Here is a 14,378-nt window from a genome sequence, read left to right as displayed (position 1 = left end):
ACAAATAGACCTCCTGTTCACTGTAAAGTGCCACGTTTTGATATATTGAGCTTTAAACTTTAAGTAAATTTTTTTGGAACTCACAACACGCAACCTAAAACCTCTTCCTCTCCCAAACCGTTCCTGCAATTGTTTTATGTTGCATGATGATCATGAATACATTTATTATGTATTATATTTTTAATGTTTAAACATCAACATTATCTGTCCATCCTCAGTACATCTGGTCTTTCCAAACGCGCACACACACACACACACACGCACACGCACACGCACACGCACACGCACACACACACACACACACAGGGAGAATGCCTGCCCTTTTCTTTCTCTGGTCTGCATCCCCTTAACACTTGTGTGTATTGAGCTGTACTGTATTGTACCCATTCTGCAATCTGTTAAAGTTTTCAATCAATCACCTTTAAAAAGGGGCACTCCACCGGAAAAACAATGCAGATTTATTTGGCACATCCAAAAACTCAAATAGTTTTACACACATACATTTAGTTTGAGTTATTGAAAGTAAGTTAGTTTAAATATGGCCACACAACCTTGTGTTGTGTTGATTATAGCTCCATGAAATTATAAGATAGCAGTCCCTATAAGACATAAGGTATTGCCATTTTTTCTACATCATTTCATGGTGGTGTAATTAACACAACACAAGGATTCAATGTCCCTGATGGCATCACTGGTGGCCATATTCAAACTCATTCACGCTCAATAACTGTCAAACTAAATTAATGTGTGCAAACCTATTTAGAGTTTTTGGATGTGTGTGAGATTATGTGCAAAATAAATCAGCATTGTTTTTTTTGGTGAACAGCCCCATTAAAAAGAATAGGCCAATTCACGTTAGAACATGGGAAGTGATGTTTTTTTTTTTTGTATTTTATTTTTTTATTATTTTTTAAACAAACATATAAACAAACATGACAACACACGATAAGATATACAAGCATTAATTGTCAGGGCACATCCAATGAGATCACATTTTAGTTAGTTGTCTTATATAAGATATACCCCTAATACCTGTTATCTAAAAAAACCTACACACATATGCTCAGCTCGAACCCCCCCCTCCCGGACCCCACCTTGAGAAGTACCTCCACTATCCCTCGCACCTAACCAGACACTACCATTATAAGCTAGCTTTTATTCTCTCCACCACTTCTAACCACATTGACATTTTGGATTCATTGAGACCCAGAATTCTTGCTGTAGATATTTCATGGTAAATTACATCGAGATATGTAAGAAACCAAACTTTACGGCAAATTTTTTCCGGTTGAAACCAGCGTGATGCGATCAGCTTTTTGGCTACTGTGATACCCGATAAAACCAATCTCTTTAGCTGTGGATTCACTGCAAACTCAAAAACATCATTCAATAGTAATACCGAGGGGTGTACAGGTATATTCCAAGATACGAGTTTTGATATTTGTTGGGTCACATCTTTCCAGAATGCCTTAACTGGTGAGCAGTCCTAATACATGTGCATAAATGTCCCTTCGTCCCCATTTGTACATTGGGTGCATTTGGAATCTTGTTTAAGCCCCATTCGGCACAGTCTTATAGGAGTCAAGTATGTCCTGTGAATATAGTTAAGATTGATTTGTTGATGATCCGGGTTCCTTGATGTAAGTCGGACATTTGCCCAGGCTCCTTGCCAATCAAAGTCATTTTCCAGGTCTGGTATATCCCTCCTCCAGACAGAGTCAAGTTGGAGGGTTTCATACGAGGACGTTAGTAATTGATGATAAAATTCTGAAACAAAACCTCTCGATGTCTCTCTTGCGTAGAAGAATTTGTGGTATCTGTGGTGTTCAATTGGTCTGTCTAATGGAACACCGTGAGACTTCAAACATAGCTCTAACTGTTTGTGAAAAAGCCATGTGGACTTGGTGAGATACATTTTTTTGCGTATTTCTTTATCACTACAAAAACCCTGTTTGTTAAAAACATCCCCTAATGAGTGTATGCCTTGCTCTTCCCATATAGGGAATCTTATAGGTCGTTTTCCAATTAAGAGTGCATTGTTATTGAATAAGGGAGTATGATTGTGCCATTTTTGTGGGTTAGGATTTTTTTTTTGTGATTCACGCCATATCCGGATCGCATGAGTAATTATGGGGCCAAATTTTCGTTCACAGTGCTTGATTGGTAGTTTAGTGTATGCTATGTCCTTCAGTCTATGTGGGGCTACTATGTTTTCTTCTATTTTTCTCCAGGATGCTAATGCTTGGGAGTCAAACCATGTTGTCAATGGACTTAATGTGTACGCCTTAAAATATAGGAAAAAATCTGGAAATGCCATGCCACCATCTGCTTTATTTCTCTGTGCTGTGGATCTTTTTATACGTGGTGGTTTGTTATTCCAAATAAATTTGTATGTGGAGGAGTGTAATCTTTTCCAGTAACCCTCTGGAGGGGGTAACGGTAGCATTGAACTGAAGAAGTTGATTTTAGGTAGTACATCCATCTTAACTATTGATATCCGTGCTTGTACTGTGTTTTTAAGTTTTGCCCATCTATCAAGGTCGTCTTTGATTTTGTTTTGGATTTTTGTGTAGTTGTGCTTCACCGTTTGTCTTATGGTAGGGAATATTTCCACTCCCAAGCATCTGAAATGTTTTACCATTGGTATCTGTCCTGGGAGGGTTGTATCTTTTTTGCAGGGGTGTTAAGTGGAAGGAAAGCCGACTTCGGCCAATTTATCTTAAATCCCGATAAATCACCAAAGTCCTCAATCAACTTGAGCAGATGAGGCAATGTGGTGTTGGGGTTTTGCATGAACAATATTACATCGGCCGCATATAAACTAATTTTTTGTTGTGTGCCCTTGATTACGATTGGTTCTATGGATTGGGATTGTCTTATATATTGTGCTAAAGGCTCTAATGTTAGATTGAACAGTCCGGGACTAAGAGGACAACCCTGTCTGGCAGAGCGTGATACCGGAAATATTTTGGAGATGATTGTGCCTGTTGTAATCATGGCCGATGGGTCTTTGTATAATACTTTAATCATATCGATGAATCCTTTTCCTAACCCCATCCTTTCTAGCACTGCCCACAGATACGACCATTCCAGCCTGTCAAAGGCCTTCATAGCATCCAGGGACAGCATCGCCTTAGGTATGGTGTCCTCCTTGTCGGCATCAAGTACGTGCAGTATTCGTCTTATGTTCTCAGTGATCAGGCGGCCTCCTATGAAGCCAGTTTGGTCCGGGTGAACTAAAGACGTCATATGCTTTTGTAATCTGATGGCTAATACCTTAGAGTACAGTTTGATATCTGTTCCGAGGAGGCTTAAAGGTCTATAACTACCGCACTCGTTGGGGTCTTTGTCTTTTTTAAGGAGGACTGTTATGAGTGCAATATTGTCATTCTTATGGAAGTTCCCCTCCTTGACTGAGTATAAGATCATATTTAGTAATAAGGGGCCAATTATGTCCCAACAAGAAAGGTACATTTCTGATGGGAAACCGTCTCTTCCAGGAGCCTTACCACTTTTCATTGCGGTTATGGCCTTCTTGAGTTCCTCTAGTGTGATCGGTGTTTCTAACTGTTTAGCGTCATCCTCTGAAAGTTTAGGGAGAATAATTTGATTAAGAAATGTGTCCATTTTGTTTTGATCGAAGGTCGTTTCTGATTTATATAAGTCGGAGTAGAATACTTTGAATGTATCGTTTATTTTTACAGGATCTGTTACAAGTACTTGTTGTGCTCTAATGGTAGTTATATCTGCAAATGTTGCATTAATTCTTAATCGCATGGCTAATAGGTGGCTGGGTTTGGAACCATGGGAGTACTGCTGTTGTCTTGTGCTGCGTATTTGTATTTCCGATTGTTGTCTGTATATGGCATTGATCTCTATTTTTAGTACGTTAACTTGATTTTCTAGTCGAGTTGAGTTGTTGTATTTTAGAGAATTAAATAACGTTGAGTAAAGCATTTCCAGCTCAGTGCATTGATTCTTGCGCATTTTGGAGGAAAAGCTATCCGTGAAATCTTTGATCATTCCCTTTACCGACATCCATATTATTCTGGGGTCTTGCACCGAGTTTGCATTCTCCCTTTGGAATACTATAAGAGCTTCTTTGAGTTGTGTAATGAATTCCTTGTTATTAAGCAGCAACGAGTTAAATCGCCATCTTGGGGCTCGGGAGGATAGTATACCAAATGTACCTTTAAGGAGTAAATAACAGTGATCTGATGCGTTGGGTATCATTTCCACTTCATAATTATCAAATAGTCTCTGTGATGCAAAGACATAATCTATTCTGGATAGTGTATTATGTCTCGCAGATCGACAAGAGTACTTTCGGGTCGTGGGATTAAGTAACCGCCATAAGTCATTTACACCTGTAATCTTCGACCAATCCTTTAATGCCTTCGATGAATTCTTTTGTTCGCTGGAAAAGGCGAGGTAAGATTTGTCCATCCTTGGGTTCCAGATGGCATTAAAATCCGCTCCTATTATAAATTAGTAATCGGGAATGTCTAACATTGCATTGGTTAGTGTAGTGAAGAAATCTTCTTCGTACAAATTTGGGGCGTATACCGCTATCAACGCTATTTTCCTGTTCTTATGTTCAATCTTAGCTATAGTTATCCGACCTTCTACATCAGACCATACTCCCTTTAGTACAATATTCAACTTATGTTTAACGACTATGGCTACACTTCGAGTTCTCGTACCAATAGAAGAGTGACTGATATTATGGTATATGTTGTCCGCTAATTTATCTATGTCTTTCCCTAGAATGTGCGTTTCGCTTAGCAGAGCAATGTCCACATGTTCTTTTTTCATCAGTGTGAGCACGCTTTTGCGTTTGAGTTGGTTATTTATTCCCCCGGTGTTCCATATCATTATATTCAAACTAGCCATAGTCTATACATGTTGCATTGTAATTTTTGGTAATGCTTCTAGAGTGCGAGGCAATAATAGATATACATCCCACTAGTGAGGTCCCGTTGAGAGCCGAGCTTAAAAACATACATATATACAAATAAAAATCCCCTACCCTTCCCTCCCACCGAGAGTCGTACAGGATTGTGTTCCATGAACACAACCTTTGCGTATGACTCCCTCCCTTGCACCACCGGATATCCCAGAATGATCCAATTATCCTTAACATTCATCTAACACTCTAACACTCTAAATTCTACCATAAGTAGAATGTCGACTGTGGCTTGGCCACTTTCCCGTAAAAAATAAATAAATAAAAATTTAAATGAGATAAAAATAAAAATAAAGACCAAAAATAAGCTTCAATTGTCATGCCCTAATCACTTACATTTTATATGAACTTGTGTAATTTATAGTAACCCATGAATAATATGAATGTATTGAACTGAAGAGAGAGCCTCAATAAATCAGAGAGAGCGGATGAAAAAAAAAAAAAAAAAGTAAAAGGAAGAGAACATTAACTTAGATCTTAAAAGAGCATTGCTATGCTTAAACATCTAAAGTATAAATTGGAGAAGTAGTGGAATTATTTCCCATTAATAAAAAAACAGTTTTTAAATACGTATATGCAGCATTTCCCCTGACCGGGGTGGGCGATGATCGTTGTGTAGAGTGATCTTTCAGCCGGCCGGCTATGATGGTTCTGTGGTTCTGCATCTAGATAGCTGTTGATTATTCCCCCGAGGGGCTTCTGGTAGGGTGAATGACCACGTATTGCTGATATTCCAGAATGTTCCATATATCAAAGAATGCTTAGATGTTCTAGATTATTCCAATATGTCATTTTTACATTGTTTGAATGTTCCAGTATGTTCTGGAGTGTTCCAATCTTGAATCCAATATGTCCGCAATAATATAAACCCGTCGGGGAAAGCATTCAAAAACTCTGAGCACGTAGGTCTCTCTGTCCCAAATCCTCGGTTATTAAAGATTGTACTATATGGTGACCTTGCATAACAGAGATTAAAAGGCCATTTATACACTATTCTGTGTGTTGTGCAGACAAGAATTTGGCTGCATCTTCAGGCGAGTTGAGGAGAACCCTTGCTCCTTGTTTATCGACAAGTTCAAGTTCAAGTTCAAGTTCTTTAATAGTTGTCATACAGAAGTACAGAATACTTTCATACAAAATGCTTCTTACTGTTACGCTCCAGAGACTGTGCTAGACAAGATAGTATCAAATAACATAATAACATAATATAGCATGAATTTAGAAGAAGAAAATGAGGTCACAGTTGTTCGGTATAGACATATGTACAATGTTCTGAGTTACCATATAATATACAATACACAACTATGCAGTGTACTAATGTACAGTACTATCTAGTGCAAAGCAGAAATGGGATGAGGTACAATTTTAGGTACAATTTACAGTAAGGTGTACGAGTTGTAGTGCAATCCTTCATCCATAAATATAAAGTGTGGGGAGTGGGTGCTACAGTGTGTTTGTTTAAAGTGGGTGTGTGCTATAAAGTGTGTGTAGTGGGTGCTACAGTGTGTTTGTTTAAAGTGAGTGTGTGCGTGTGGATGTGTGTGCTATGTGTGTTTGGTGGTTGTTGTTGTGTAGTGTTCATTCATTGTTCGTTTAGCAGCCTGATGGCCTGGGGATAGAAGCTACTTCTGAGTCTTTCTGTGCTCGCCTTGAGACTCCTGTATCGCTTGCCTGACGGCAGCAGTTCAAAGAGGCAGTTGTTCGGGTGGCTCGAGTCCTTAATAATTCTCTTAGCCTTCCCCTTGCAACGCTTGTAGTAAATGTTCTGGAGGGTGGGGAGCCCCCCTCCAATTGTGCGTTCGGCTGAACGTGTCACTCTTTGTAGTCTGCTTTGGTCTTTTGCAGTGCTATTCCCAAACCAGGAGGTGATGTTGCCGGTCAAGATGCTCTCTATTGTACATGAGTAGAAGTTCTTAAGGATCTTCTGGCTGACTTGGAACTTCCTTAGGCGCCTGAGGAAGTAGAGGCGTTGTCGTGCCTTCTTCACCACACTGTTAATGTGTATGGTCCATTTCAAGTCCTCGGATATGTGGGCTCCGAGGTACTTGAAGCTGTTGACTCTCTCAACCGGTGCCCCGTCGATGCTGAGGGGGCTGTAGTCCTTGACCCCCGACCTCCTGAAGTCCACAATCATCTCCTTTGTTTTGCTGACGTTCAGGGAGAGGCTGTTTTCCTGGCACCATCCCGCCAGGACCTTGACCTCTTCCAGGTAGGCCCTCTCGTCGTTGGCAGAGATCAGGCCCACCACCACTGTGTCGTCAGCAAATTTGACGATTGTATTGCTACTCCGCTGAGCCACACAGTCGTGTGTGTACAGGGAGTAGAGGAGGGGACTCAGAACACAGCCCTGGGGGGCCCCTATGTTGAGGGTGATGGATGAGGAGGTGCAGTTGCCTGCTCTCACCACCTGGGGTCTGCCAGTCAGGAAGTCCAAGACCCACTGGCAGAGGTCATAGCCCAAGCCCAGGTCCCTGAGCTTGGCTATGAGTATGGAGGGGACTATGGTATTGAATGCCGAGCTGTAGTCGATGAATAGCATTCTCACATAGTTCCCCTGCCTCTTGTCCAGGTGTGATGCTGCTGTGTGCAGCACATGGGATATGGCGTCCTCCGTGGACCTGTTGGGGCGGTATGCAAATTGCAGGGGGTCCATGTTGATGGGGAGGGAGGAGCAGATGTAGCCCTTTACTAGCTTCTCAAAGCACTTCATGGCTATGGAGGTGAGAGCTACAGGGCGGTAGTCGTTGAGGCAAGCAGGCTTGGATTTTTTGGGTACAGGGATAATAGTGGACTTCTTCAGGCAGGTGGGGATGACAGCCTGTTCTAAGGACAGGTTAAATATGTCAGTGAATACTGGGGCCAGTTGGTCGGCACAGACTTTTAGGACGCGGCCGGGGATGCCGTCCGGACCTGCTGCCTTCCTGATATTCACTTTTTTAAAGGTCCGCCTCACCTCATGCTCTGTTACCCTGAACACTGCGCCTCCATCAGCAGCCGACCCCCCCCCCCCCATTGCCGAGGCTTGTGAGCTGGTGTTGTTATTACCAGCATCAAACCTCGCATAGAAGGTATTGAGGTCGTTTGCTAAGGAGATGTCACTGTTCAGTTTGAGGGAGGCGCCTTTGTAGTCTGTCATCGTTTTGAGCCCCTGCCACATAGCTCTAGAGTCAGCTTGTTCAAACTGGAGTTCAATTTTATCCCTGTAGCGCCGTTTGGCCTCTGACACTGTCCTCCTTACGTTGTGTTGCGCCACCTTGTGGTCGTTCATGTTGCCTGCCACTAGGCCGTCATTGTATGCTTTGGTGCGCTCTCTCAGAGCTTCACGGACGGATTTGTCTACCCAGGGTTTTTGATTTGGGTAAACTTTCATTTTGGTAGTGGGGATTGTTTCTTTCACCCTAGTACAGACATAGTCCAGCACTGTCTCCGTGTAGGCATTAATGTTATCTGTGTCGCGGAATACAATCCAGTCTGTGTTGTGAAACACTGACACTAGTGTATCCTCTGACGTCACATCCCATTTCTGCACCTCTCGCGAGACTACGGGAGTACTTTTAATTCTTTGTCTGTACTTTGGTGTAAGGAAAATGGATGCGTGATCTGACTTGCCAAAGCCACTATCAGAATGAGCCTTGTAGCCACCTTTAAATTGCGTGTAACAGTGATCTAGGATGTTACCGCCTCTGGTGTTGCAAGTCACATGCTGGTAGAAATCAGGCAATACCTGATACATACAATACAATGCGAAGTATTGCAGGGTATATTAGTAGGGGTCTGTATTTCTCCAGGTATAGTTGAGACATCACCGTCTTGAACTTGGCACGCAGTTCCACTACATCACGACAATAATCTTCAAAGCAGTGTATTGGTACATCCATGTATTTCAGATTGCCTTTCATCCTGCGAGTTTCACGAATAATCATTTATTTTATTCTGACTTGGCGCAGGATAACCAATATCACTCTGGGCTTAGCGTTATTGCCAATGGAGCGGGTCCCCAATCTGAAGCACTGTTCCACCTCTGGTATTTTAGGAAGGATCTCTGTTCCCAAGATTTTCTGTAATTCTGTGGCAAACTCTTCAGGGTTTGCACATCTCACTGATTCGTCCAGACCGACAATACGAATATTCAGCTTGCGTTTTTGATATTCCATCTCGAATATTTTGGCTTTCTGTTCTTCATTGATTCGCTTAAGCTCCAACGTTATTTCGCTGAGCTCCGTCTTGATTTCTTTGTAGTTTCCCTTCATCTCAGCAGTTAGGTTAACGTTGTTAACCTCTACTTCATTGTAGATGCGAGCGAAATTGTTTTCGTGGGATTCCATTACTTTTTCCAGAGCCTCGGTGCGTTTAATCTGTGCGTCGGCGTCCGCTCTCAGCGCATCAATTTTGCCTTCAATAGATTCTTTAATAGCAACTACTTTTTGAGTTATTATCTTCTCCATTTCCTCCATTCTCCGGATGATATATTCGGTGTCCGCGGAGGTATTTGAAGGGGTTGAACTTGAAGCGGCCACTGTCAAGTCTATATTTTCTGCTGTATGCCGCACGAATCCTGCTTCCTTAGGCGGGACCTCTGCGACTGATTTTGGTCTCGTTGTGTCTTTCCTTGTGTTTGGCATCTCGATTCTTTTGGTCAATATAGTTAGTTAATAATCTAGTTGATATATGCGTCAAGTTTTAAACGCATTAATGGTTTATAAATATGTTTTTAAAATGAAAAAAAAAATAACGGGTGAGCAGCTGTGTCACATGCGACCTACTCCATTCTAACGCTAAACCGGAAGAGATGTTGAATGCGACTCGTACTCCTTGGACCTACCAGGACTGGTTGAGGCATGGAGGGATAAGAGTGTGACAGTTCATTTACAACAAGCGGTGCAGGGGCAAGGCTAAGAGAGTCATTAAAGACTCCAGTCACCCGAACAACTGCCTCATTGAACTGCTGCGGTCAGGCAAGCGATACCGGAGTCTCAAGGCGAGCACAGAAAGACTCAGAAGAAGCTTCTATCCCCAGGCCATCAGGCTGCTCAACGAACAATGAACACTACACAACAACAACCATCAAACGCACATCCACACGCACACACTCACTTTAAACAAACACACTGTAGCACCCACTCCACACACTTTATAGCACACACTCACTTTAAACAAACACACTGTAGCACCCACTCCCCACACTTTATATTTATTGATGAAGGATTGCACTACAACTCGTACACCTTACTGTAAATTGTACCTAAATTGTACCTCATCCCATTTCTGCTTTGCACTATATAGTATTGTACATTAGTACACTGCATAGTATTGTATATTATATGGTAACTCAGTTACGTCTATTCTGCATCGAACATTGTACATATGTCTATACTGAACACTGTGACCTCATTTTCTACTTCTAATTTACATGCTATACTATGTTATTTGATACTATCTTGACTAGCACAGTCTCTGGAGTGTAACAGTAAGAAGCATTTTGTATGAAAGTATTCTGTACTTCTGTATGACAACTATTAAAGAAACTTGAAACTTGAAAACTTCACTTCAACAGCCCTTCTAAGGCTTCTCTCCTCCACATTGCCTGTGGTGTTTTTTTCATATTGCTAGGTTTTTAGTGAGTTTTTCCTTACCTTCGCTGGGCTATGTCTGGGAGTGTTGTTTTGGATTTTATGATGGTTTTTTTTGTTCCTGATTTATTGTGATGTTTCTTCTTGACTTGTTTAAAGAAGACTTGTCCAGCTGGGGACATTACGTGTTGCAGGCTTTACAAATACATTTGATTTGACTTGAACAGTCACTATTGAGATTAGCCAAAACTTGGGAGGTTGGGAGACAGATATTGTGTGTTTAACAACAGAGAACTGTAGGTGTACAAGGAACACACTAACATTAGGGGAAATGCACTTACCATCTTCTGCAGTCAGTCAAGATGGATATATATCTGGCTGCAAGCTAGCCTATAGCTTAGAAGCAATTAAATGGAAGCCTAGCTTAAAACTCAGGGAGTGGCGTTTTTGACCAAGAGCTAGGCTAGTGGTCCGTATCTACTTCCAATCATTAGTGCTAAGAATAACAAGCTGAGAGACTAGGAAGGCCAGTCAGATCGCCTCTGTCACATTATCCGCTTCCATACCCTCAAAGAAAGTTAGGAAAGGATCCCAAATATTGTGGAATTTTTCTATACAACCTATACCTCTGACGATACAACCTATACCTGCTCAGCACACCTGCAGGTGAAAAGCAAAACAGATGTCTGATCGATTAAGCATGTTGAATGTACAAGTCTGGTAACCCCCCCCTGACACCTATAAAAAAACAAGGTGCCCAAAATACCCTTCAGAAACGAATCCACACATAAATGTGCTTGTGTTGGAGGTTCTCTATAGAGCCAGCCGCTCAGGCCCTCGTCGAGCCCCTTAGGTAAAAGAAAATAATAAAGAGAAAGAAAAGAAAAGTAAACGTTAATGTTTTTACTCAGATCTTGGTACTATATGAAATCTGCAGCTGCCCAGTGAGATACACCCAACCAGGTAACGTAATATACTGTAGGTGGCAACGGTAAACGGTAAGCATAACAGTAATATATTAACATTAACAACATCACATTAAGCAGGCCCTGGAGTAAGGCCGACCACCATGCTCCCAAACAAGGGCAACCAACGTGCCCCGTTAAACACAGAAATGGGTGCCTGGTTGGGTGTAGTGCACTGCAACCTTGCCCAGGCCCGACGGGCTGGGTAGGGCTTTTTTTAAATAAATAATTCGGGCTCGGCCGGGCCCGGGCACCGCCGTTTTTTTTTTAATTTTTTTTTTGCCTTTTTTGCGCAAGCTGTCATCAGAGAAACATTTGGATGTAATTACCGCAGCGCGCAGGGAGAACTCAGAGGAGAACTCGATTGGTTGTGTTGGAATATAGCCAGTTGGCAAACGTTTTAATTTGTTCTTTGATGTATGTAGCCGGTTGGCGAAGTTTTGTTAACGTTGTTCAACGCGTTGCTGACGTCGTGGTGAGTGATGTTTATTATTTGCTGGGTCGCTACCTGTTTTGTTGTGCTTTTCATTATGTTGCTCTGCTCGAAATCTGATTTCTGTTTTCTGTTTGTTTGTATAGTGACTGAGTAGGCTATTGTGTGTTGTGTGTGTGTGTGTGTGGGTGTCAAAGAAGATTCTATAGCCTTCAATACGTTTTACGAGGCTGCTGTGGATATAGCTATAGAATGGTTGTTAGTTTTCAGCATGTGTTATTTAGTTAGACCTATTGGACATTTTCGTTTTTGTTTATTTATTACGTTCATATGTTTCGAATATTTAAAACAAATACAAAAAAGAATTATATTTTAATAATAATAATACTTTTTTTTCGGGTTTTCACGCGGGCTAGGGCTTAAAATATTATTTACAGTCAGGCTTATTTTCGGGCAGGGCCTGAAGTTCACGGGCTCGGGCAGGGCTCTGGCTTTATTTCAAGGCCCTTGCAGACCACTAGTTGGGTGATATAGAACAAATTGGAAGATGCGTGGGAGTGTGGGTGTGTGTGTGTGCGAACGTGCGTGTGTCCATGTGTCTATAAATGGGTGTGTGCCTGGGCGTGTGCCCTTCAGTGTTTGTGCAGTTGCGTGCACGTGAACCTCAAGTTTCTCAAGTTCAAGTTTCTTTAATAGTTGTCATACAGAAGTACAGAATACTTTTATACAAAATGCTTCTTACTGTTACGCTCCAGAGACTGTGCTAGACAAGATAAGTATGAAATAAAATAGTATAGCATGTAAAATAGAAGTAAAAATAGAGGCCACAGTGTTCAGTATAGACATATGTACAATGTTCGATGCAGAATAGAAGTAACTGAGTTACCATACAATATACAATATACTATGCAATGTACTAATATACAATACTATATAGTGCAAAGCAGAAATGGGATGAGGTACAATTTAGGTACAATTTACAGTAAGGTGTACGAGTTGTAGTGCAAATCCTTTACCAATAAATAAATATAAAGTGTGTTTAGGTGATCTAAAGTGTGGAGAGTGGGTGCTGCCGTGTGTTGTTAGTGGGTGCTGCCGTGTGTTGTTTGTGGGTGCTGCCGTGTGTTGTTTGTTTAAAGTGAGTGTGTGTGGGTGTGTGTGCTGTGTGCATTTGATGGTTGTTGCATAGTGTTTATTGTTCGTTGAGCAGCCTGATGGCCTGGGGATAGAAGCTTCTTCTGAGTCTTTCTGTGCTCGCCTTAAGACTCCGGTATCGCTTGCCTGACCGCAGCAGTTCAAAGAGGCAGTTGTTCGGGTGGCTGTATTCCTTGATGATTCTCTTAGCCTTACCCCTGCACCGCTTGTTGTAAATGTTCTGGAGGGTGGGAAGCCCCCCTCCAATTGTGCGTTCGGCTGAACGTGTCACTCTTTGTAGTCTGCTACGGTCTTGTGCAGTGCTATTCCCAAACCAGGAGGTGATGTTGCCAGTCAGGATGCTCTCTATTGTACATGAATAGAAGTTCTTAAGGATCTTCTGACTGACTTGGAACTTCCTTAGGCGCCTGAGGAAGTAGAGGCGTTGTTGTGCCTTCTTCACAACACTGTCAATGTGTGTGGTCCATGTCAAGTCCTCGGATATGTGGGCTCCGAGGTACTTGAAACTGTTCACTCTCTCAACCGGTGCTCCGTCGATGCTGAGGGGGCTGTAGTCCTTGACCCCCGACCTCCTGAAGTCCACAATCATCTCTTTTGTTTTGCTGACGTTCAGGGAGAGGCAGTTCTCCTGACACCACTGTGACAGATTCTCTACCTCTTCCAGGTAGGCCCTCTCGTCGTTGGCAGAGATCAGGCCCACCACTACTGTGTCATCAGCAAATTTGATGATTGTGTTGTTGTTCCGCTGTGCCACGCAGTCATGTGTGTACAGGGAGTAGAGGAGGGGGCTCAGAACACAGCCCTGGGGGGCCCCTATGTTGAGCGTGATGGATGAGGAGGTGCAGTTGCCTGCTCTCACCACCTGGGGTCTGCCTGTGTGTGCGTGGATGTATCGGACACAGCCGGGATGTAAGTGTATGAGTGTGTAGGTGTGAGTGTGTGGGTCTATGCCCATGTGTCTGTGTAGTGTGTAAACGTGTGTGTCTATATGTGTGTCTGTGCATGCGCGTAATATGCGCCTACGTGTGTGTGATATGTCTAGATAGTGTATCCATTAGGTGTGCGAGCGTGTGCGTCAGAGTAGGTGTGAGCGTGTGTACATGTTTATATGTCTGTATGTGTATACACATATTGTCCTATTGGAGCCAAAATTATACACTGTTCACATCACCTGTACATCATAAGTGGCTGTTAGTATAGGATCAGAGATCCGCTGGATGTTGAGTGAATTATATAGCTTAATAATAACCAGTGGTAAATTCTTGAAGCTGAATAGGTGGCTCGTTACA

This window comes from Notolepis coatsorum, assembly GCF_963971535.1.
Source record: "Notolepis coatsorum genome assembly, chromosome: 11".
NCBI classification, from domain to species: domain Eukaryota; kingdom Metazoa; phylum Chordata; class Actinopteri; order Aulopiformes; family Paralepididae; genus Notolepis; species Notolepis coatsorum.
This window is presented reverse-complemented; position numbering follows the sequence as displayed.